General features: G+C 45.1%; 1 protein-coding gene across 6 annotated transcripts in view; it reads left to right on the top strand.

The window, feature by feature from the left end:
- Positions 1-6,287: 6,287 nt before the first annotated feature.
- The window catches only part of agtr1b (angiotensin II receptor, type 1b), a 47,582-nt gene continuing 27,196 nt past the window's right edge, over positions 6,288-26,673 (top strand). Inside the window, exons 1-4 of one of the 6 annotated variants that reach the window (XM_061266177.1) lie at positions 6,298-6,339; positions 6,417-6,458; positions 6,681-6,799; positions 20,513-20,616. The gene's annotated coding sequence lies outside the window, so the exon portion shown is untranslated. Of the gene's footprint in view, positions 6,800-17,921; positions 18,011-20,512; positions 20,617-23,786; positions 24,950-26,673 lie in introns of those variants that run through there. The other 5 variants (XM_061266174.1, XR_009710506.1, XR_009710505.1 and 2 more) reach the window with 5 other exon arrangements.

The raw sequence follows: 26,673 nt of genomic DNA, 5'->3' as shown, positions 1-26,673 counted from the left end.
TTCTTCTTTTCACGCCCCCTTTGGATCGACTGTTTCCAATCAGTTCTTTCCAATCAAGCTCTTTCAATGCGAGCAGGGGAAGGGGGGGGGCTGTTTGAGGGGCATATGGCAGAGCATTGGTGGGAGTTTAAAGAGCGAGACTGTGCGGGCGCGTGCGCGCGGGCCTCAAATGATTGGGACCCAGTGTTCCCTCTAATTTTTCAAGTGTCTGTGCAAACACACAAGCTCCCTGTGCACACTGCGGACCACTGTGTGCAACACCAGATTAAATAAACAAATAAATAAATAAATATTTATTGTCAATGAGAACTTTAACTTGCTCGGGGTCGGATTTTGTTTTGTGTGACAGCTCATTCCTTTTCTGTCGATCTTTTGCGCTCTCTCGCATTAATGTACCGATCCCCTGTGCCATCTTAAGTCTTTGTACAATTCCAACAGCTTTCAAATAACATTTCTGCTGAATGTGACGCTTGAGGTAGTCCAACTTCCATTCCTTCCATATTTTTCCCTCCATAAACTCGCCCGCCACTTTGGCTTCACTGCATGTTTTGCAGAGGAGACCTTTCTCATTCGAAAAAGAGAAAATCTCACCCAGTTTCACCGTTTCCTCTTGTAGTTGCACACACGCCGACAGCCATCCAATCTTAAAAGAACTGCTGCATCTCTTATTTATTTTGGCTTGGTGAGTGGATGTGTCGCTTATCATTCGTTTCGCCATGATTAGCTAATTTAGCATTTGCATTGCTTGACTCTGCCGCACTGTCGTTAGCTAGCTAACCTGCGCGGCACGGATGGGCAGGACACATATGTATGTGTCATACATATATGCAGTGTAAGTGAACCATATCATATCATTGGCTGGACACCTGTCAATTACTGATTTACACTACAAAAAGGCACAGAAAGAAAATCATTTGTCCACTTAATTAGATTACATTACGTCTAACATTAGAAATGTATCAATCAGTTTATGCTGAATTTTATTTTGTGCGCAGCCTGGAGTTTCTTGTGCGCAAAGACTGCGCGACCAGTGTGCAATTGCGCAGCTGCGCAGCTTAGAGGGAACACTGCTGGCAGCCATTTTGAATAGAGTGGGTTGGCATCCTCGACAAGCGTCCGGGATGATTAGGCTTCGGAACAAGTCGTAAAAAACTACCGTGGGCTACAATTATCAAGAACAGATCATGTTTTATCTTCAGAAAATATCTTTTGCGCTTTGTCAAAGAGAGTTTATCAACTAATAATCCCGAAAAATACTTTTTATGTTAAACAAATATTATCCAAGTCACTTAATGGCTTCCTGATACATTTAACGTCTAAGATGGGATCCTAAAGACAAAGTTGAACATACCAAAATATCTTTTTTTTTTTCAAAGTTAAAGTCTGCTCTATTGTCAATCTCTTCACATGTCAAGACACACAAAGAAACCGAAATTACGTTTCCTCTATCCCACGGTGACGAGACACAGCACACAATAGACATACAAGTAAACGCAAACGTAAACACAAAATAAAAACAAGAAGGCACAAACAATAAATACCATTTTTTCCCATGTATAATGCGCAAAATTTAACTAATTTATTGTCCTAAAATCTGGGGTGCGCATTACACATGGGTACAAAAAAAAAGGGTTTTTTTTGTTTTTTTTTATCCGGATATGATACGGAGGCCGCCATTACAGATGCGCTTTCTTTTCTGCTGTTCACTTCAAACACGCTCCATACGAACACAATGCTCTCGTATCAGACGCTTGCTCGATCACCTGCTTGTTTGCTGTCACAATGTACCCTACACAAATCCGAAACATTTCTTCGCTATCGAGTTTGCTAGCGCATGCGCAGTGATACTGACCGGCAGAATAACATCCGGTTGTTCCCAAAGATGATTTTTTTTCTCAAATAATTTTACGTTTACGGACTTAAGTAGGAGTCAAAATTTGGGTGCGTATTATACATGGGTACAGGCTTTTTTCCAGCATCAACATGCCATTTTTAGGGTACGTATTATACATGGGGGCGCATTATACATGGGAAAAACGGTAATAAGAGTGATGAATAAATAATAAATAAACAAATAACCCAATAAATAAGAGGAGAGAAAACGGAGCAAGTGTGCATACAGCAGACAGTAAGCATAGCGCAAAAGTACAGGACACTACGCAGAAAGGGGGAGAGAGTTCAGGATCCTAACAGCCTGGAGTATGAAGCTGTTGGTGAGTCTGGTGGTGCGGGAGCACAGGCTCCTGTACCTCCTCCCAGAGGGCAGAAGATCGAACAAAGAGTGAGCGGGGTGACTCACATCACTCTGCAGTATCTTTAAGTAAAAAGTCTGGCCTAATCTTCCATCCGGTCACAAAATGTGCTGGCTTTTACGGATGGAGTGATCCTCAGCAACTTCCACAGGGAATCTGTTTCCATTAGGGGGTGGGGAAGTCGGGGGTTTCCACTCGTAAATGAAATTAATGAGATTTAGAAATGGTGGCAAATGTCTTCTTACTGCTGCACTGTAAACTGAAGCTATTCACCCCAAACCATTCTCATGTATTGCAAAAAATTTATGATGTACGCATTTCTCTCACTTACTGTATACGGCGGTATCAAGGCTTTACAATCTAGCTAGGTGGGTTACTTTTGCGTGAATAAAACTGGCCAGGCATCCACTCCAAAGCGCGCGTGTGTGCGTGCGTGCAATCGAAAGCTTTCTCCATAGCACGAGAGAAGCTCGCCCTCTTCATTCCAGACTGTCCAAATTAATTTTTTAAATGACTTTCTTCAGAAAACTTTACAAGGTCTTTGAGTGATGACTTAAGGGAAATAAACCCCCACCCACCCCCACCCCCCGAAAAAAAAATCAATTGAAATGAGAGGTCACTTCATGCTAATGATGGCAAAATATATGAATTGCTGGGTTGTTTACAAGATAAATTAATAGCGTGACACCACTAGAACTTGACCTTTGAGACGGTTTGGTCCTCAGCTGTCCTTTCTGTTTTCTCGTATGAGACACAAAATGGCTAGGTGCCGCGCCAGATCAACTTGCTTGCTTGTTATTTGATAAGCTTCGGGCGCAGACATGCGCCTATTATCACCAGGAAGTGTTTGGCTGCGTAATTAGCAATCATCAGACGAGTCTCTTTGCCACAAAGGACCTTAATTTTCCTAAAGTTTGGGTGCCCTAAAGCTTTCCCCTCAACGCCGAAGAATATTTGCTCTTTATGAAATGAGACGAGTTTAATTGCTGGGCAAAAGAAACAAACTCCCCCCTCGATCACAGACGTTCTAGAATGAAGGGTAAGATCAGGCAAGCTAATTATGCTAATAAGCAATTGTTCAGCTGTGGTGGTATGTTTACTGGCTTGATGTGTTTCTTATGTTGTGTCATGAGCAGCCAGTCTTTCTTTTTTTTTTCTCAAGATGGCTACACCTGAAGGCAACAGGACTGTTCCCTCATCCATCGTACCCAAGTCATTACCCTTGGACGGGGAAGAAGATAAATACTGTTGCAGATGCTTAACTCTCTGCAAATGAGATTTTGCTAGCCAGATTTATCAAGCCTTGGCGGGGTGTTTAAGGCTCCCAAATTTGGCCCTCGGCATGATGAAATGGCAGCACATGTTTCTGAATCACACACCACCGTGTTGTTGCCAAAGGCTTGGATGATTTAGTCAACTGCTTTTGCCCCCGCCCATGTTGTGCCTTTGACATTCTCGCATTTGGGTGTGCAAAGGTGTTCCATAGTATTAGTAGTGAAGAATCCATCTAAAAATGGACTTGACTTGCGCGGGTCAGGTTAGCAACGATACGTTGAGCGGGAACGTAGCCATCTAAATCAAATTTTCTTTGGTATCGCCTGTCATCGGGCACCTTTTTTAAGGCTTCTGTTAGCCATGCGGCTGCCGAACATTGTTAAAGTGTAACGCAATAAGATCCGGTAACACTAGGTGCTCTATCAAGTGCTGCAATTTGATAGGCTGCTTAGCAAGACTGTACAAAAGATATTCAGGCGGATCTACGAAAAGATTAAATATTTCACGGTATTTCTCCGAAATCCATTGGCCCGACATCAAATCCATCCGTAGGCAGTGAATAGCCAACAGTGTTAACAGGCGCAAACTAGTTACACTGTCGGGGCCGAAGCTTTAAATCATCATAGGCGCAAATCCACGCCGTTAAAAGTTTGGCGCAGTATGTGGCGTGCACTCGCACCGAGCGCGCAGCCAGGTTGCCGATGGGAAAATTCATAGGCCGGCCATAAAATGATGTGCATGTGAACCTGTTACTGCGGAGCCTCGCTTTTTACGTGCCACGGCGGAGGGTCCCGCTGTGAAACGCCATATTTATGCTGGCATTATATGTGAAAGAATTAGGATCATAAAAACGTGCAGGCCACACAAAAGCTTTAGAACACCGACTGTTGCGTGAGGCCGACTGTTTGCGCAACTGCAGCCTACGGAGTGGAGCTCGTCTGCTTTATATCACAACCAAAACAATGTTTTCTTTGTTGCACTATTTATCCACTGTTTACAACTGGACACACAACAGAAGATGAAAGCGATGACGCTGCTGGAGGGAAAGGGGGGCGGGGGGGACCATGTACAGCTGAAAATATATCATTCAAATCTATGAACGGTTTATTTTTATCAATGCACAGCGCAGTGAACTACTTTTCTACTAGATGGCCGAAGGTGCATTTGTGGTGTGCAAGGACTGGAGTCGGGGGCGGAGTGACAAACGACGGTGCCAACGGCAGTTGTTTTAATGACATTTATAATTATTCTCATTCAACAACGGGCAGACTCTTTTCCCTTTGATGGGGATGGGCGGATCGATACCAAAATATCGATATATCGATCCAGGCTGCTCATTTTTGAGTATCGATCCTCCTAGCTAAAATATCGATACTTACAATTATTTTATTATATTTTTCCTCATTTTTTTCTGCTCCAATTTGACGACTTGCACTCATGCTAGCACTACTTTTCCTTCCGCCTGCTGCACCGGCGTGTCCTGCTCTGTTCTGCTCCCGCCCCCTTTTCTCACAAGCCAAGCCCTCCTCCGCCTCCCGTTCCAATCCAAACACAAACAAGCATTGCCACGGCGGCGGCCCAGTCCGAACGTAAGAGAAGTCTGGTTTGGAGGTATTATATTTTAGTTAATAACAACGAGGCAAGATGTGAAATATGTCACAAAACGATTAAATATTGTGGCAACACCACAAACTTAACAAAACATTTAAGTAAAATTCACCCCACGGTTCATGAAGAGCTGCAGTTGAAACGTGCCGCAGACACCAAGGCAGCGACGGAAAACCCTGCAGCCACACCGAGGCTAAGGTACCAAAGTACCTTAGAAGCAGCGTTTCAGAAAGGCAAGACATATCCAGGTATCAGGTGCTAACCAAAAATTATAAGCATTCGTGGTTGATCTGCTATTTGAAGCAATAATTACTGCGCTTTAGTCAGTCATTTATAAATAAAGTTTTCCCCTTTTCAATTTGTGGTCGAACGCCATACGTTTTATTTGTAACTCCACTTCCTATAAACAACACTAAAGTATTACAATATTAAATGTAAGTATCCAGCGGCTTTACAAATTGATAGTTTTGCTGCTCATGACGATTAAGCCCTGCATCTCTGTTGGTACCATGTCTCTTTTTACAATATACTAAAAGACAAAACTTTTTCCCAACAACAGAGAGAGAGAGAAAAAAGTAAAGAATAGCTCCTTTTAATTAAAGTTATACTATTAATATGCATCTTCCACTAATGTTTTTCTAAAAAGGTTAATAATTCATGTACATGACGTAATACTTTTTTCTACAAAATTCAATAGATGACTCTCCAAGAGCAAGAATGCCACTGCATTTAAATTGTTTTTTTTTCGGCGGGAAATTACACTTTCGGTATCGATATCGGATCGATATCGGGTATTTTGGGGCAGGAAATACTTGGTATCGGATCGAATCCAAAATCATTGGTATCGCCCATCCCTACCCTTTGAGATCCTAAACCCACTCAACCAAACAGGAAAGTCCCACACTTGTAAACTGTCCCACCGGAACTATGTAATGTGAACTTAGGTTCCGGGTGAATTATGTCAACCCACTACACATTCACCTTTTGGGACATTTGTTTGGTGCTTTTATTTTTCCTCACGGAAATTATGTAGCTTAACTCAATAAAGGTTGCAGGTAAACAACTCCAAATCCAGACACTTCTCACCCACCCATTTGTCTTTTACCTCTAGGGGGAGCTCTTACCACCCAGTAGCTAATGCATTTAAAAAAAAAAAAAGTCTCTACCACACCCCTTGGGCCTGGATAAAGCAGGAATGCATAGAGTAAGGAAGATATGGTACTTCACTGCGGACGCAATAAACGGAAATTCAATTGCAATATGAACTTTAATGTCTTAAAGCCATCCGCAGCGGACGGACACCAGAGCAACGAGTGCAAAGAGGTGAGACTCGGCGGTGCAAATCAACACTCAACTCCCTCACGCTCAGCTCCGGTCGACGGGGAGCCCCGGAGTTTCTGCAAATGAACGATCTGTCAGGAGGCTGTTTGTATCCTCTCTCCCGGTCCTTTATTTAACACTCTCACGGTTAAAAAAAAAAAAAAATGGCGGGGGGAGCTTTTTAATTAGCTGTGGACTCTTCTGTTTTAATCAACTCGCACAAAGAGTCCAGCTGTGACAGCCTTGACAGGCGAGGACTGCTGACGTTCCAACTAGTGACTTTCCTCGCGGAAGGGGGGAGAGGCGAGAATAATCGGTGAATTCTGATCGTGACAGGAAGTACGGTAAGCAAAGCAGTTGGGTTTTCATATTTTTCCATTTTTAAAGAAAAGCATTATTGTTTATACTCAAGTAAAATTTAACTAAATACACTGTGATGTAATGTGTATTACTGCCACCTATATGACCAGAGTGGAATCGCATCCTTCACGATATCCGCTTTTCAGATTTACAATAATCATTGAACGAGCTTGTTTGAAATGGTACAGGCACGAGTCAGCTATTTCTGCAGAATTAAAGTTGACATGTTTATCATATGTTTTTGCACAAACATTTACTATAGCTATGACTTAACTATTGCGCTAGTTGAACAGAAGTGAGATAACCCTACGATACAGTACACAATCTTAGGTGTAATGAAATATAAAACAAAGGATTTTGTGCCTTAGCAAGGCACCATTTTAGTTTGAATATCGTTCTTAAACGCTGCCAGCTTTTCATGTCAGACTGCAGGACGTCTCGGATCACATACAACAAACATCTTTACAACACTTCACATAATGAGCAAGTAGGGCCTGTTGGATGTTTTGGGCCTGGTCCAAGATAACCTTCATATCGGCCGCTAAATTGACTTTTGTTCATCAAAAGGATTTGAACAATAGAAAAGCAGAAGTGGAACTCATTTTGGGCCATTTGATGAGGATGCCAGGAAGCCAGTGGGATGCTTCCACTTTGAATTGATTTCTTTTCAACTCGCATCTTTTATTTACATGACAAAATGGAACAGATTGCGTCGGATATGAGGGCCAAAAAAAAAATTGGACAAATGAAAGGCGATATTTGCCAAAGACAATTAAAAATAATAAGATATGAAATGGACGGCTGTGTTGGTGTGCGGTGATTGCGCCCACTCGCTGCATCCGCCGGTGACTTTTGGATCTTTTATTACACATAGGAGAGACGCCTACTGTTAGACTGTGATGTGCAATCTGCTCTCATGCAAATACAAGAGCTTAAGAGAGCCCCCCCCCCACCCCCACACTGTACTCTCAGTGGACAACACTCATTAAACTAATTACACAACGAACGTAAAGTGAGTGGAGTGGAATGAGATATGTGATATTCACAAAAAACTTGTGCCACTGGGAGCCTTCCAGTAGAAAGAGTTTGTCGACACTGCCCACCAAAGTCACACATCAGGTTTCTCGGGAGAAAACGAGGGGTTGGGATAAATGTCGCTTACTTACAACGCCAGTTTACGTCGTCTTCTGATTGCGAATTATGAGCAAGTGGCACTAATGGAGGTTAACAAATCATCATTAGTGTCGACGTAAAGATGCGCCACTGCTGCGTGAAATCGGGGCGAGGTGAAAAAGGGCGTAAAGCTGTGTCACAACACCAGCGCAAATAACCCAAGTGGTGATATACCACGAAACTAATAAAGACGTCAATTAATTCTGTGCACGGAGAATTACCTCATTACTCTTTATACATAGCTAATAAATACATTTGCGATCTATTTATGACCTTTCATGCAGAGTAGTGTGCATGACATTTGTTCAAATATGTTTTTCCTACCAACTCTGGCTTCACTTTCCAAGCAATTGTAACCTCCTGCCACAAATATCACTTCACTCATCACTGGGTGTGCTGGAAGTGCGCCATGCATCATAATTGTTTCGCTAATGTACTATGCTAATTGACTAATTAAAACACGGGGACAAGGGTGAGATTAGAAATAAACAACCCAGGCTAAGCACGTTACTGCGGGGGCCTCCCTTTTGTTGTGTTGTTTTTTGTTTTTTGTTTTTGTTGTGACATTAGGGATGCACACTCATTCCGGCGCCTTCAGTGCATGTTCGCCCGAGGCAAAGGTTTGAAACACAATGATAACTGCTCACCATGAGACTTGCAAACATCCACGCATCAAACTGCTTGAAACAACACACCCATCACATTCATGGACTCCTACTTTACAATTACGCTGCGGTGCAACGTATGTAAAACGGGCAGTCCTGGTGTGGATTCATAGCAATAATCCAAAAACTATTTTCCCAATAAAGTTAGACATTCATACCAAAAAGGGGGCAAGTCCGTAGTTCATTCGCAGTTGAGGTCAAAAACCACAAGATGTCACCAATCACATTCTCAATGTGATGCTGAAACGGCAACTCTTCACTCTTATTAAACATGTAATACAAAATTGCTCTCAAGGTCTTGCTGTGTTCTAATTTGTTCTAATGAATACAAGCCCTGCAATGTACATACTGTACTTTATGATAATAACCTAGCCAACATTTTTTTTTTTATAACCCCTGTGTTTATTGTACAAGGACGCACTATGATGCTGGAAAAAAGCCTGTACCCATGTATAATACGCACCCAATTTTCTAAATTTATTTTTTAATTTTTTTAAGTCCTAATGATCGTCACACACGCAGGGAGGCAATGGGTCCCATTTTTATAGTCTTTGGTATGGTCTTAACTAGGCTGGATGTAATTTTTTTTTGTTGGCGTTGATTTCTCCGACTGCCCATAAAGGCACCACCGCGATCAGTGTGGACATGTGAAAAAGGCGTGCGGACGTGAAAAAGGTGGCTCTGTATGGGAGAGACGTTAAAGAGGAATAAAAACACCCTTGGAAACCAAAACTTGCCCCTCGTCGTGACTCGGAGCCGCAACAAATGTTTCGGATTTGTGTAGGGTACATTGTGACAGCAAACGAGCAGGTGATCGAGCAAGCGTCTTATACGAGAGCATTGCGGTCGTATGGAGCGTGTTTGAAGTGAACAGCAGAGACAAAAGGAACAAGGCAAAGTGTTGTGAAATAAAATATTACCTGTAATACGCATTTTGTTATTTGCTGATTGTATTAAACTATCACATTCATTGTCAGTCAAGAAGAGAAGAGGACTATTCGCATCGGATCCATAGTGCGCATGCGCAGTGATACTGCCTCGGTATGACGTCCGGTCGTCGATGGAGATTAAAAAACAAACAATAAAAACAACACACCATCAAGGATTGCACCATCGCATCAAATGATGTGTCGTCAATTCTGAATTTTACTGACCAAGTGTGTTGGGCAGGATGGCTGAATGCAATGCGCGATTGACAACAAACAAGAAGAAAGGTGATTTCAAGATTTATTTCGAGGGAGATTTGTCATGTCTCGTCCACAGTTTTGCTATGTGTCTAGGTTGCCATAGTTTCTGTTCGCGTCGCCCCTCCCTTCCTGTGTCACCTCAATCAATGTAACGTGTTTTGTATTTTAGTCCTGTCTGCCCCTCGCTCACCGTCGGATCATTGCATGTGTTACTGTCATGATGTCTGTGTGGTTTCTGTTCCTGTCTTTGGTAATGCCACCCTGTCTTTTTGTTCCACGTCTTTGTCGGTCAGTCCTGTTGTTGGTTTTGTTGTACCATGATTTTCTTAAAAAAAATAAAATAAAAAAATTAAAAAACATTTGTACCCATGTATAATGCGCACCCCAGATTTTAGGACAATAAATTAGTTAAATTTCGCACATTATACACGGAAAAAAACGTTACATTGTAGTGGGTTGACATAATTCACCCGGAACCTAAGTTCACGTGGCCGAGTTCCGGTGGGATGGTTTACACGTGTGGGAGTTTCCGGTTTGAGTAGTGTGTGTTAGGATCTCGAAGAGAAAAGAGTCGGCCCGTGGTTGAGAGAAGCAAGATATAAATGTCATTAAAACAACTGCCGTTGGCACCGTCATTTATCACTCCGCCTCCGACTCCAGTCCTTGCACACCACACTGGTGACCCTGACATCAGTCCCGCTGAGGATTCCGGGACTGAACAGAATACCGTCCGAGACGGCATGGCGCATTCCGCCGTCCTTAGGCTGCCTGAGTTTTGGGAGACTTCTGCAGCAACGTGGTTCGTACAGGCGGAGGCTCAGTTCGCCCTCCGGGGAATTACGGATGACGCCACATGCTACTACCACGTTGTCTCGGCACTCGGAAGCTCCACCGCGGCCAGAGCCGTAAGTTTCATCACTTCCCCTCCGGCCCAGGATAAATATGCAGGGCTCAAGGCTTATCTCCTCAGGATTTTTGAACTGTCGCGATCCGAACGAGCCCGGCGCCTGCTTGCTATTCAAGGCATGGGGGACAGCAAACCCTCGGTACACATGGAGATGATGTTAAACCTGCTGGGTGGGGAAGAGCCGAATTTTCTTTTCATTGAACTGTTTCTGCAACATATGCCGCCGCACGTCCAAACGGCCCTCGCAAATACGACTATTACGGAGCCGCGTGCTCTGGCAGAGGAAGCGGACCGTTTCTACTTGGCCACCCAGCGTTTCGCCCCTGGTGTGCTGGCCCCAACACGCGGCTACACGTCCCCAAGCGCTGGCGTTTCCCCTGGCAGAGGACACGCTGCAACTGACGGCCGCGCCAGCACAGGGTTGTGCTACTTCCATGCACGTTTTGGCGCCAAGGCTAGAAGGTGCCGCTCCCCTTGCAACTTCAACACGACGGGAAACGCCAAAGCCTGCGCTCAGTAGTGGCCGTGACCGCAGGCAAAAAGAACCGGCTGCTGTTCATTGAGGACTCCCTCTCTGGTCGCAGATTCCTCTGTGACACCGGTGCCCAGAGGAGCGTCCTGCCGGCTACGGTGGACGACGCCGCTGGAGGGTTGCACGGCCCGCCCTTAACATCCGCCAACGACACCCCCATCAGGACGTACGGCACAAAGACTGTGGACGTATGTTTCGGGGGTCAGCGTTTCACATGGGACTTTGTCACCGCCGACATCTCCTTCCCCCTGCTCGGCGCAGATTTTTTGTGCGCCCACGGACTGCTCGTGGATGTTAAGAACGGCCGCCTGGTGGACGCGTTAACCTTCTCCTCTTTCGCATGTGTCCGCGATGAGGGGAATTATGTGAGTCTCTCTAGTTCGCTCTCCGAGGGCGACGTGTACCAGAAACTCCTCGGGGAGTTCCCCAGCCTTACACAGCCCACTTTTGCCGCCACCACAGCTAAACATGGGGTCGAGCACCACATCGAGACCAAAGGCCCCCCCATCTACGCTAGGGCCCGACGGCTCAACCCGGAGAGACTGACGATTGCTCGGGCCGAGTTCGCCAACATGGAACGCCTTGGCATTATTCGCCGCTCTGACAGCCCGTGGGCCTCCCCACTCCACATGGTGCCTAAGCCAGACGGTGGTTGGCGCCCGTGTGGCGACTACCGCCGCCTCAATGATGCCACCACGCCCGACCGCTACCCGGTCCCCCATGTTCAGGACTTTTCGGTACATCTAGCAGGGAAGCACCTGTTCTCCAAGGTGGACCTGGTGCGGGGTTATCACCAAGTCCCAGTGCACCCTGCTGACATCCCTAAAACGGCAGTGGTGACTCCTTTCGGGCTTTTCGAGTTTCTTAGGATGCCCTTCGGTCTGAAAAATGCGGCCCAGTCCTTCCAGCGGTTGATGGACTCTGCGCTTAGGGACATGCCTTTCATCTTCGTCTACTTGGACGATGTCCTCGTCGCCAGCTCCTCGGAGGAGGAGCATGCGGCACACCTGCGGGCCCTTTTCACAAGGCTCGACCAGCATGGCCTGATAATTAACCCGGCGAAGTGCGTCTTCGGAGTGCCGTCGATCCAGTTTCTTGGGCATCTCATCGGCAGTAATGGGGCCACCCCCCTCCCGACAAAGGTGGAAGCGGTCTCCGCTTTTCCCCGCCCACGTTCGGTCCGGGGGCTCCGGGAGTTCCTTGGGATGGTTACATTCTACCACCGATTCATACGCCGGGCGGCCCATATTATGCACCCACTGTATGAGGCCCTTAAGGGTAAAACCCCCAACCAGGACATCGACTGGACCCCCGAGGGGATCAAGGCTTTCGAGGATACTAAGGCTGCGCTGTGCCAGGCCACCATGTTGGTCCACCCGTCGCCTGGAGCCCCGGTCGCCCTCACGACCGACGCATCTGACTACGCAGTTGGTGCTGTATTTGAGCAGTGGGTTGGTGGCGCCTGGCAACCGCTCGCCTTTTTCAGCCGCCAGCTGGTCCCTAGAGAGCGCAAATACAGCACATTCGACAGGGAGCTACTCGGCGTCTGGTTGGCGATCCGCCATTTCCGCTCCATCCTGGAAGGCCGTGAGTTTACGGTTTTCGTCGACCACAAACCCCTCACGTTCTCTATGTCCAAGGTGGCTGAGCCGTGGTCCGCCCGCCAGCAGCGTCAGCTGTCTTTTATCTCCGAGTACACCACAGATATCCGACACATCGCCGGCAAGTCCAACGTGGTCGCCGATTGCCTCTCTAGAGCGGTCATCCACACGGTTCAGCTGGGGCTCGACTACTCAAGTATGAGTGCTGACCAAGCCTCAGATCCTGGGATCCAGTCGCTCAGAGACTCGGACACTGGGCTGCGTCTGGAGGAGGTCGCGGTTGGCGACTCAGGTGTCAGGCTGTGGTGCGACCTCTCCACCGGCCAACCTAGACCACTTGTCCCTGCCGGCTGGCAGCGGGCTGTCTTTGAGGCGATACACGGCCTGTCCCATCCTGGCAGAAAAGCGTCCGTGAGGCTGGTGGCTCAGAAGTTCGTCTGGAAAGGGCTGAAGAGGGACGTGCGGGCCTGGGTCGACTCGTGTGTGGCTTGTCAGCGTGCGAAGGTGCACCGCCATACCAAGGCCCCGTTGGAGCCGTTCACTGTCCCCGAGAGGAGGTTCGACCACGTCAACATCGACCTTGTGGGCCCGCTCCCCCCTTCCCATGGTTTCACCTACCTCCTCACCATGGTGGACAGGACGACCCGTTGGCCTGAGGCCGTCCCCCTCTCCTCAACCTCGGCTGCTGACGTGGCCCGGGCGTTTATTGGCACATGGGTCGCGCGCTTTGGAACACCTTCAGACCTCTCCTCGGACCGGGGTGCACAGTTTACTTCCGAGATCTGGAATGTGGTTGCTGGAGGCTTGGGCGTCAAGCTGCACCGCACCACCGCTTATCACCCCCAGGCTAACGGGCTGTGCGAGCGGTTCCACCGCTCCATGAAGGCTGCTCTACGCGCCAGTCTGGTGGATGGCAACTGGGTGGACAGACTTCCCTGGGTCATGCTGGGCCTCAGGACGGCCCCTAAGGAGGACTTGCAGTCCTCGTCTGCTGAGCTCGTCTACGGCCAGGTACTACGAGTTCCTGGGGACTTCATTCCGGACGCCACAACGCCTTGGTCGGCGGCCGGGCAGCGGTCCTCCCTGCTGGAAGTTGCCGGGACGTTCGCACCTGTCCCCACGTCACGGCACTGCACCCCTGTTTCCCGGGTGCCCACCAACCTACGCTCGGCGGGTTTTGTGTTCATCCGCCACGACGCCCACCGCGGGCCGTTGCGTCCGCCTTACGACGGGCCTTTTAGGGTCTTGCAGCACGGGAGTAAGAGCATGGTCGTGGACATCGGCGGTAGGCCTGAGACTATCTCGGTTGATAGGATTAAGCCTGCCCACGTGGATGTTTCCCGGACATTGGAATTGGCGCAGGCCCCACGCCGCGGACGCCCCCCAGCGCCTCGCCCCTCCGACCTGACCGAGCCCCCGCCTGCCCGACCGACAGCGCGACCGTCCAGCCCAGCGGTCTTTCCGGCGGCGCCCCCTACCCTTGACCCCCTGCCAGCCCCTGCCACCTACACCCGCTGTGGTCGGGCTGTCGTTCCTTTCCGGCGCGGGGATTTTGACTATGGGTGAATTCTGGGGGGGCATGTGTAGTGGGTTGACATAATTCACCCGGAACCTAAGTTCACGTGGCCGAGTTCCGGTGGGATGGTTTACACGTGTGGGAGTTTCCGGTTTGAGTAGTGTGTGTTAGGATCTCGAAGAGAAAAGAGTCGGCCCGTGGTTGAGAGAAGCAAGATATAAATGTCATTAAAACAACTGCCGTTGGCACCGTCATTCATCACTCCGCCTCCGACTCCAGTCCTTGCACACCACAACATACAATTAGACAAATTGAAGAGAAGGTTGTTCTTTTAAATACATCAGAAATAAAATACTTGTATGTGTCAAGGGCCAAAATAAGCCAGCGGCTCATGAATGTTTCCACCAGGTGGCAGAGTGACGACATGGCCGTGAAAAGAGTAACAGCACTCACTAGTAGCCCAAGCAGAAGACTACAAACCATGTGGACAATTCAAGTCACACCAAAAAAAAAGCCAGATGACATAAATATCCGGCTATAGTCACAGTAAAAGTGCGGAGAATAATGTAAAGAAATTTAAACAATGCCTGGAAGTAACTGCAGTGACTAATCCACAAGCTGCTCTATTTGTGTGAGCCGTGCCGAATGTTCGTTTTCATCCTGCGTTGTGCCATGACTGCAGCCTGGTTACAAGCGCACGTAATGATCCCCGCCTGCTTGCTGACGTGCTCCACATGAGTGGACTGATGGACGTAAAGCTCGAGAAATATGGCACAGTATGGTCCTTTTCATGTGGGGACACTTTAAAAAGAAACAGAATGACGTCAACAGTGGTTTGGAGCAGATGGTGTACCCGAGTGATAGGTATAGGACACATTTCAAAAAAACACAAATGCAATGATGACCCTGGCACAAGTGTTTGACTAATTTTGGCCAACAAGCTCAAAAAATAAATCATTGAGAAATAGTTGCTCATTGGTGCTGTATTATGTGCTCAATTTAACTTCATTTTTAGTCGTGGTGCAACACAAAACACTAATAATAAATAATTAATAATAATAATTAAATAATATTTAATCAAAATATACATAAAAAAACTATGCAGTGTGTCGGAATAACAGGTGTTTAGTTTTGTACAAACTCCTGCGATGGATTAAACTGTAAAGCATACCACATCTGGATTTTTTTTGCACCCCGCTGCTCATGTGAAGTACATCTCTCAAACTAATTGCACAATAGACATGGGAAACATGCATGGGAAACAGCCTCTTGCCAACACACATGTCCCTCCCCCACCCGCCCGCCCTATCCACAAATCCAAATTTCCCAGTGGCAGGATACAAACTGAACGGTTAGTACCCAATGGTTATATCGAGTAAAAGATCACAATAAATTGTATTTGTTGTGAAGAGAAGGAAACCAAAATGTCCCTCAAGCAATAATATTGTCGTGGAATTTGCCCTGGGGAGTGTTTACGCTAAATGAAAAATGAAACATATGTTTTACAAACGACGAGTAACGACAATTGTCCTTTTGCAACCTACGTGTGTTATTGTGCTGGAAAGCGGTGTTTTGGGACATGAACACTTCTTTGGAAGTCGCTAATAATTAACACCGTGTTGCACATCCCCGGCGACGCCAATGAGTGACTATCCGTAGAAAATATAAACCTCACTTGGATAAAGATTGAAAAGCGGCATCTATACCTTCTAGTGTAAACCAGAGGACAGGCTTTGTTTTGATGAAGGCTGGCCGGTCCGCCGTGCGCTGACAAACAAATCCAGATAAGACCCCAAACTATTTGAAGCTTAGCAATAACTTGTGTCTTTCTATTGCCTTGTTAAAGCTTTTTAATGGCTCTGAATCAATGTAATGGTCAACGGCAGCGCCGCCGTCCTCGTTCAAATGCAATTAAGACAGCGACTGAGCCAAAAGGCTAATGAGGAGTATGTGCTTTGCAGAGGGGTTAGTGACGGACTCTGTGTACGAGCAGAAAAGTGATGGAGATAAGGGGGAAATGCGTGTGCGTGTAATAACAAGATCACAGGTACACTCGGGGATCAATGCAAGTCGCCGTCTCGTGTCCAACTCTCGATGGGCCTTTTAATGCAATGAAAAATGAGATGAGCGCAGTAATTCTGTTACAAGTGGCTAATGTAGCTAGGAAGATGGAACAGAGGCCGCCGCTCCCTGGGTCCCCCATCACTACCACCACCACATTTGGCGTAAGAGCTAACCTGATTAGCGCTATGCTAGCTACGAGTCCAATATCTGCGTGCATCACCCAAAGCCCATCAAAGTGGTATTACGTAAATGATCGACGCTTCTACAAAGAATGTTTCCATGACAAGGCTCATGTGACACTTTGATACCATACAACCTAAGTTCTTTCAGCGCACTTAACCATTTGGCATCAGCTGATAAAAGTGGCGTCATTTTGGAAACTTCAATCCCGTAGTGACCAAGCTAGCATGAATTTAGGAGAAAAATATTCAATGGACTAAAATGCGACATAGGAGGTTTGGGCCTGGCTACGTAACTGTCATAAAAACAGAAGCACCTGTTAACCATCACAGCCTGTTAGTTTGATTGGGTTTAAGGATCTGTTCTACGAGGTCCAACATCCCTGAAAGAGCTGACTCACTGTCAGTCCTTCAACATGCCATGAGTGCACAGGATAGTCCTTTCAAAATATTTCAACATGTTTGGGATCGAAAGTTCAATAAAGATTTTTGTAACCATTACAAGATAATTCAAGATTTTTTGGAATCTTGTTACAAAGGTCTTTGATTAATTGACTAATCCGGGAATGAGTATTTATATCAAAGGAATTCCCGACCAGAGTTTTGTTTACATGCCTGTGCATACGCATGACTCCGAGCACGAGTCAAGGTCGTGCCGCGTACCAAACGCTGATAGATGGATGCTTTCCAACACAAGCATTGCTGACCAGTTGTCCAGTTCCTCCCGACTCCCAGCTGATTAATTAGCCAGTGGAATTAGTCTATCGGCATGCTTGCAGGAGGGGACGAAAATATTTCCAGAGCTCCCCGTGCCGCCTTGTGGCGAGACACCTTCTCTACAGTAACACATTGACAGCTGTGAACCTTGAACGCACGGATGGTAAATGGTGAGCACCAACAGAAAAAAACACATTTACATCCATCTAAGGGCTAATGTTTCACACTTTGCCATGCGTTGATTGGCATGAGATTCCCCGCTGCTGCGTTATTTCCTCTGGCTCTACTTCCTCCTCCACACAGCGGGGGTGAGCTGACCCCAGAAACAAACAGTACGAGCACCGAGGTGGCCTCTTGTGATTACCACTGGGAAAAGACAGCGCAATTTATGACCAATTTAGGAGCTTAGCTCATTCTACTTTGTGATAACTATGAAATATGAGACAAAGTATTTTGCTTTTTTCCTACAATAATTAAATCAAATAGATGGTGCCAAGTGTATTAATTTTCACTGTGATGGAATATAATTGAGTTGTTTTTCTTATTTGGGAATAAATTATTCGAGATATCAGCCAAGTACAAGATAAATGGCCGTGACGACAGAGCTGCCGAGGAAAAATCCTTGCAGTGGTGCATGAAGATGTAACAGAGAAGGTGGGTAAAGTGTGTTGGACTCCAGATCAATTACTTTCAAACTATGCTTTGGATTTGAAATCGATCAGTCCTGGAAATTCTCTGCCTGGCCTCAATAATTGTCTGGTGCACCCCAGATGACCACCACAGTAGAAAAAAAACAAAGTGCTACAATATGGACCGATGGTTCTTATATTATTTTTCCCAAACTCAGAAGACCACCAAGTGGATCTAATGTGGCTCACCCTTGTGATTCACTGCAAGAAAAAAAATGAGAAAAAGCTCCTTCACTCTTATTAGACAAGAAAGGTCAGACAAGAAATTTCGTTGGACAATTGTTTTCGAATTGAAAGGTAAATACTCTGCAAGTTACATACGTCAGAACGTCATTATATGAGTACCGTTTTTTTCCTTGTATAATGTGCAAAATTTAACAAATTTATTGTCCTAAAATCTGGGGTGCGCATTATACATGGGTACAAATTTTTATTTTATTTATTTTTATTATTATTTTTTTTAAGAAAGTCATGGTACAACAAAACCAACAACAGGACTGACCGACAAAGACGTGGAACAAAAAGACAGGGTGACATTACCAAAGACAGAACAGAAACCAAACAGACATCATGACATCATCCGACGGTGAGCGAGGGGCAGACAGGACTTACTAAATACAAAACACGTTACATTGATTGAGGTGACACAGGAAGAGAGGGGCGACGCGAACAGAAACTATGGCAACCTAGACACATAGCAAAACTGGGGACGAGACATGACAAATTTCCCTCGAAATAAAACTGGAAACCACGTTTCTTCTTGTTTGTTGTCAATCGCGCATCGCATTCAGCCATCCTGCCCAACACACTTAGTCAGTAAAATTCATAATTGACGACACATCGTTTGATGCGATGGTGCAATCCTTGATGGTGTGTTATTGTCAAATATTGTTTGTTTTCTAATCTGCATCGCGGACCGGACGTCATACGGAGGCAGTATGACTGCGCATGCGCACTATGGATCCGATGCGCAGAACGGATGCGCAAGACACGTCAGCTCTATAAAGAGCGAGAGTTGTTTTCTTCCTATTAGTTTCAATTCACAGTTTAATTAGCAGTTTCAATCAGCAAATAACAAAATGCGTATTACAGGTAATATTTTATTTCACAACACTTTGCCTTGTTCCTTTCGTCTCTGCTGTTCACTTCAAACACGCTCCATACGACCGCAATGCTCTCGTATCAGACGCTTGCTCGATCACCTGCTCGTTTGCTGTCACAATGTACCCTACACAAATCAGAAACATTTGTTGCGGCTCCGAGTCACGACGAGGGGCAAGTTTTGGTTTCCAAGGGTGTTTTTATTCCTCTTCAACGTCTCTCCCATACAGAGCCGCCTTTTTCACGTCCGCACGCCTTTTTCACATGTGCGCACTGAGCGCGGTGGTGCCTTTATGGGCAGTCAGAGAAATCAACGCCAACAAAAAGAATTACATCCAGCCTAGTTAAGACCATACCAAAGACTATGAAAATGGGACCCATTGCCTCCCTGCGTGTGTGACGATCATTTGGACTTTAAAAAAAATAATAATAATAATAATAATAATAATTAAATTCTTTTTCTTTTTAAATTGGGTGCGTATTATACATGGGTACAGGCTTTTTTCCAGCATCAACATGCCATTTTTAGGGTGCGTATTATACATGGGGGCGCATTATACACGGAAAAAAACGGTATTTTTCCTAGAAGTGAAGCAATGCCAATTGTCCCAATAAAAATACAAAATGGTAGGAAGTGGCACACCCGACATCACTTTGGGTATTTAAGCAGATACATGAGGGAATTTCATTGTTCCATTACAATCATCAAAAATGTTAAAGGAAGCACAACTAAGCACAAGTTTCCCAAGCGATTGTAAACGAGTACAGTACACACACAAACACAAACATGAGTTGAGAAAAGGGAAAAGGTCACTGGGAGAGCCCGAAACAATCTCTCGACCTATTACCAGAATCAGGTCAAGTCAACTACGTGTTGACGAAAGGCAGCTTTAAAAGATGACCGGCTGGCCTATTTATTACAACAACCATGTTAACCATTATTGCCACTAATGAAGCAGTGTTTACAGTATACACCGTGCTCATGTTCAGAGGTTATTGCCTAACAGTGTTTAAAAAAAAAACAAAACAAAAAAACACATGGCTTAAATAACCAGCCACCAATTTTGACTTTTTAATGACACAAAGAATGCCCACAATAATGAAACCTAATCCAGTGTGTTATGGGGACACAATTGGGTGCATTACATGCCAGTTTTCCACAACATGGAAAACCAGACCTTATTGACACGTGACACGGCAATAAAAAAAAAAAAAAATGAGGGTCTCCTCTATTTACAGCTCTCAATCAAGCAGGGCAAATTTCATCCAGGAGGAGACTGACTAGCAACAGAACGGAGCACTGTGGTGAAAAGGAAAATGCCAAATATATCGGCTCTGTGTGATTTGTTTTCCCTTTCTTCCTAAGCTCAAGATTGTCATCAATGGGTACGACTTCAAGATAAATGGCCGTGACGACAGAGCTGCCGAGGAAAAATCCTTGCAGTGGTGCATGAAGATGTAACAGAGAAGGTGGGTAAAGTGTGTTGGACTCCAGATCAATTACTTTCAAACTATGCTTTGGATTTGAAATCGATCAGTCCTGGAAATTCTCTGAAGGGCCTCAATAATTGTCTGGTGCACCCCAGATGACCACCACAGTAGAAAAAAACAAAGTGCTACAATATGGACCGATGGTTGTTCATATATTATTTTTCCCAAACTCAGAAGACCACCAAGTGGATCTAATGTGGCTCGGCAAGCAAGCTAGAGAGGGAGATCAGCCTAAAATGAAAAATGCCTCTAGTCAAAAAGTCAAATAAATACTCGATTTGTTTAACATAGACAACAAATGAAGAAGAAGCTGTTGAGTGGATTATTAGTTGGATGATTGGCTTGTCGAGGAGTGAAGAAAAGGTTCCAAATACATCTGTCAAATCTGTTGCCGCGCCAGATGATAAACGCGTGACATAACATGGCCAGCATGGCGCGAGTCACCCACTTCCCCCGAGGACAGGCTTGTTTATGTGCTCTGGAGGGCCTCGCGGCTATTGACTTAGCTAGGCCTCCCCTGCAGAGCCTGAGAGGAAAAGACCAGAAGATATTGGCAAACACCCACGGGAACCAGAGACAACTTGAGTTTCACACGTACTTGTGCTACGCCGCAACGCTGTCATTTTATCAGGGCTGCTGAGGAAATGTACGACAAGAAACTAGCAACTGTAGGCTATCATACAGCAGTGCGCAGCACTAATGCTAGCATGTGTGCGCTTGTTTTTCTCTTTTCGAGCTGTGTAACCATCAGCCTTTCAAGGAGCCAAATTTAGCTTGTGTTTATTTTGTCCCTTAAAGCGGTGTATCCTCGTACGTTATGACAAGGATGAATTTTATTCAACTTGTTATTTGTACTATACAAAGACACTAATACTTTACAACGCAGATGCTAATGCTAATGCTTGACGTACAAAGTGCTTGATATAGATACATACCGTAAATTCCGGACTATAAACTGCACCGGACTGTAAGCCGCACCAGCTAAAATTGGGGGATATTTTAGTTTTTTTCTTATATAAGACGCACCGGACTATAAATCGCACGTGCACACGCATTTTTTTTTACAAAGAAAGACCGTTCACAGAAAGCCTTTTTAAAGTTTTAATAACATACTTTAACATGTCTTTCTAAACATTGCCTGTGACGAAGGGTTTAGAGCCCTTTGACGCAGGTCACCTAGCGTGCATTCCTACTAAAGCTCATAATAGTCACAAGCAACACAGCCAGAATAAGCAGCAGCCATAGTATAGTTTCAAAATAGTATTTTTGTTGTTGTTTTTTTCTTCAAGATACCGCAGTGTATAAAAGTGATCAAGTCATCACAAAAATCACGAAACAAAATCCTTATATAAGCCGCACCTGACTATAAACCGCAGGGTTCAAAATTTTGGAAAAAAGGCGCGGTTTATAGTCCGGAATTTACGGTATATGATTTTATTTTTTAATGTGTACTTTGCACAATCATGAAAGCAATCAGGAATCACAATCTGACCCGAGAAAGACAAAAACTGAAACCACTTTGGGAATACATGAGTAAAAATATTTGAACACTTCAATTGAAGAGCCTTTAGATTAGATTAGATTATCATTTGTTTGTTTATCATTTTATAATGGTCGTCTTGTGTACTTGAAAGATAAATGTCTTTCATAAAAGCCCGACCTCCTGCTCTATGGCAGCAACAGCTGCCGACGCAGTGACGCACGACAATTCACCCTGTTTTCAATTCAAAATGTCCCCCGCTGAAGCTCAAAGCAACTGAGGGAAGTATAAATCTCATCATTTTCAAAAAGATGGCATCACGTCCTTCGGAAACGTACGTGCAAAGGAACTGACAGACTTTCCCATCCTTCCCTTTGCGTAGATTTAAAAAGTCAATCTTGGGGAGCCCAACGTAAACAATGTGACTCTTTGGAGGCCCATAACTGGCTCTTCCCACCACCGCCCCCCCCCCCCCCCTCACCATCCACCATCTCAAGGGGGGGGCGCTTCCTGTTTGTGTAAAACATTAGTTGTCTTTCACATATCTGCAAAACAGAAGAGTGTGCAACGGCGACAGCTCAGTGGCCTAGTGGTAGAGTGTCCGCCCTGAGGCTGGAAGGTTGTGGGTTCAAACCCCGGCCGGGTCATACCAAAGACTATAAAAATGGGACCCATTGCCTCCCTGCTTGGCACTCAGCATTAAGGGTTGGAATTGGGGGGTTAGATCACCAACTGATTCCCGAGCGCGGCACCGCTGCTGCTCACTGCTCCCCTCTCCCCCAGGGGATGGATTAAAATCACACGGGGATGGGTTAAATGCAGAGGACAAATTTCACCACACCCAGGTGTGTGTGTGACGATCATTGGGACTTTAATATTTCATGGGTCAGAGACTTCCATGACGTGACACGGGTACATGTAAAATGGTATAAAATAAATGTTTAATGTTGGATTTATAAAATATTCCCCAGTAAATACTACAAAATCTTGGCCAACCGAAAATGCTTGAGATTGTAATCTCTAAGTGGTTGATTTTGCGTCATCCTGACACGGAAGAACAGGTTGAGTCACGCTAATCAAGATAGCAACGGCAACAAATATTGTCCAAGCCTTGACATGAGTCAAGTCAAGTCCGCCCTTGAGACGTGCACTACCCACGTACATACAAAACACGAGTATTGTTCCTGCCCAGTCGGAGTCCTGCACATTTTTGTTTGTTATGTCTGGCAAAAGGAGACAATTGTATTTGTGGTTACTTAGTAAATGACTGTGGAAAACTTGACCACAATCCAATTGTAATCGCATTACTCCAAAAAGAACCATTTACCAAACCTCAAATCAAACTCGCGTCAAATGATACAAGCGTCACAGAATTTATGAACCCTCCCGTACTCCAGTGGGTGGTCTTTGCGAGCAGTTGCTGTCTCTCCAAGGTATGTCTCTAACTGGATATCTTCAGACATTTAATCAAATTGATGATGTTGAATGGGCGAGGCTTCACCCCTCCTGTTGACAATTTTGCGGCGCATAATTCGAAGTCAGATTTAGTGCTGTCATTCTGCCTTGAAGCATTGCCACACTAGAAGAAGAAAAAAAGCAATAAACGCTAGCAAATATTCTTATTATGGCATTATTCTGCATAAGTTGAGTTATTGTGTTATTTTAAAAGGCTATGATGCTAACCTTGATGCTGACTTGACAACAATCTCGTCGACAAGACCAAGGAGATTGTTGTGGACTTCCGGAAGGGTCACACCCAACACCTGCCGCTGACCATCAACGGTGCTGTGGTGGAGAGAGTGAGCAGCACCAAGTTCCTGGGGGTGCACATCAGTGAGGATCTCTCCTGGTCCACCAACACCGCATCACTGGCGAAGAAAGCCCAGCGCCGCCTGTACTTCCTGCGGAAACTCAGGCGAGCGAGCGCTCCTCCGGCCGTCATGACTACATTTTACCGCGGCACCATTGAGAGCGTCCTCTCCAGCTGTATTGCTGTTTGGGGTGGCGGCTGCACTGACTACAACTTGAAGGCCCTGCAGCGCATAGTGAACACAGCTGGTAAGATTATTGGTGCTTCGCTCCCCTCCTTGAAGGACATTTACACCTCCCATCTCACCCGCAAGGCGACCACGATTGTGAGTGATGTGAGTCACCCCGCTCACTCTTTGTTTGATCTTCTGCCCTCTGGGAAGAGGTACAGGAGCCTGCGCTCCCGCACCACCAGACTCTCCAACAGCTTCATAGTCCAGGCTGTTAGGATCCGGAATTCGCACCCCCTTTCTGCGTAGCGTCCTGTACTTTGCGCTATGCTTACTGTCTGCTGCACGCACACTGGCTCAGTTTACTCCTCTTATTTATTGGGTTATTTGTTTATTATTTATTCATCACTCATTTTATTCATTTATTATTTATTGTTTGTGCCTTGTTTTTATTTTGTGTCGTCAACTTGTATGTTTATCGTGTACTGTGTCTCGTCACCGTGGGATGGAGGAAACGGAATTTCGGTTTCTTTGTGTGTCTTGACATATGAAGGGATTGATAATAAAGCTGACTTTGACTTTGACTTTATGGCATTTTTGAAATGTTAGCAAAAAGCTTGCAAATTAATTTACGAAGAAACTATGCGTTTAAATATTTATTTATTTATTTAGTTAGTTAGCTTTTTAGTTATTTATTTATTTGAATAGGGACAATGCACATTAATGAACATCAGTATAAAACCAAATATAAATGAGGGATTATAGCTGTAATTCTATACAGAAAATAAAGAACTTTATCACAATATTAAATCTTTCTGAGACAGCCCTGTATGTTTTGTGATACTTTTGAAGTAAAATTCAACTAAATCCAACGATTAAAAGAAAGCACATCATGTTTGCTTTCTTCATGTTTAGGGGGAGTTAGAATAGTGACGTTTCTTGTAAGAAATGTTGGGCAAGTTCCAAGATGAAAGTGTCAGTTGTAATATCAGACATCAGGTTCATCTACTTGCTCTTATGCGTATGTGTTCGTTCAATAGTTGAAAGTTTGATCTGGGTGAAAAAATGTTTTGACGTTGTTAGCGGGCCATTCAAAGTATTGCGTTACACTGGTGTATGATATTTATTTAGGTTGAGAGGGGTTTACACTAGATTGCTCTCATCTGAAGGGATCTGGGAATAGAATATTAAATTCAAATAGAGTGGAATTCAGTTGAAGACTAACAAATGTTATATAACGCTTGAAAATGGGAGAAATGCTTATAACGTTTCGACATTTATGGGGTTGGAAAGGGCGGTGGTGTGCAAATCAAAACATTATTCCAACGTCAAGCATATGTTGTGGCCGTGTGTAGACAAGACCACCATTGTTACTTACCTTGTCACAAGGTTTACCATAAACAGTCGGGATTGGTTAATCCGAAACTTACCTCCAAAAAAGGGGAAGCGAACATGCGGCTGTGGTAAAACATGGAATGTTCAGCAAGATTTTTTTTTTTTTTTAAGCATTTAGAAACACTATCCACAATCATAGCGATGGTATTTTAAGAATTTCTGAGGCACCAGTACAGCAAAGGAGTAAAACAATTTAGTCAGCAATAGGGATGGGTGAGTTGGCCAATTGATTTGACAAGACTTTTTTACAGTAAACTTTTAAACTGACCGAGCTGCAAATACTATTTTGTTTATGCTGCCATTAGAAAACAAGTGATTTTTTATTTCTATTTCAAGGACTGTGCATGTTTTGATTCAAGGAAACACTTATCTGTTAAAAAAAATTTAAAAAAAAATAAAATAAAGGAAATTTTTCTGCGGGAGTTGCTGCTAGGAAAAAACATGAGGGAAAACTGTCTGTGCTTGATTAGTAGTATCAAGATTCAAGAGTTTTTTATTCGCCATGTTTGAACGTGCCAAACAAGGAATTTGACTTCGATAAAACACAGCCTCTGTTCAAGTTTAGGTGACTAACAACACTCAGGACATGTGAAAAATGGCAAAAACAGTGTAGACAAATTCAAAAAAGGTGTGAAGAGCAGAATGTTATTGCACAGTAATGACTCTGAGACTCTAAGAGTGGTGTGAGTTCATCAGAGCAACAGCCTGGGGGAAGAAGCTGTCTCTGTGTCTGCTGGTTTTGGCGTACCGAGCTCTATAACGCCGTCCGGAGGGGAGTAGTTCAAACAGACTGCAACCTGGGTGAGAAGGGTCTGTAGAGATGTTCGTTGCACGTTTCCTGGTCCTGGACAGGTACAAGTCTTGGATAGATGCGAGGTTGATTCCAATGATCTTTTCTGCAGTCCTGATTGTCCGTTGCAGTCTGTGCTTGTCCTGTTTGGAGGCCGATCCAAACCAGACAGTGATGGAGGTGCAGAGGACAGACTGGATGATGGCAGTGTAGAAGGTCTTCAGAACTTCTCGCGGCAGGTTGAACTTCTTGAGCTGTCTCAGGAAGTACAGCCTCTGCTGGGCCTTCTTCCGGACAGAGTCTATGTGACCGGTCCATTTCAGGTCCCGAGAGATTGTGGTTCCCAGGAACTTGAAGGTGTCTGTGGAGAGAATAGTGTTACTGCGGATAGT

The sequence above is a fragment of the Syngnathus typhle genome, linkage group LG19 (genome assembly GCF_033458585.1).
Source record: "Syngnathus typhle isolate RoL2023-S1 ecotype Sweden linkage group LG19, RoL_Styp_1.0, whole genome shotgun sequence".
NCBI classification, from domain to species: domain Eukaryota; kingdom Metazoa; phylum Chordata; class Actinopteri; order Syngnathiformes; family Syngnathidae; genus Syngnathus; species Syngnathus typhle.
The sequence above is the reverse complement of the archived record's forward strand: the minus strand, read 5'-3'. Positions and strand labels throughout refer to the sequence as shown.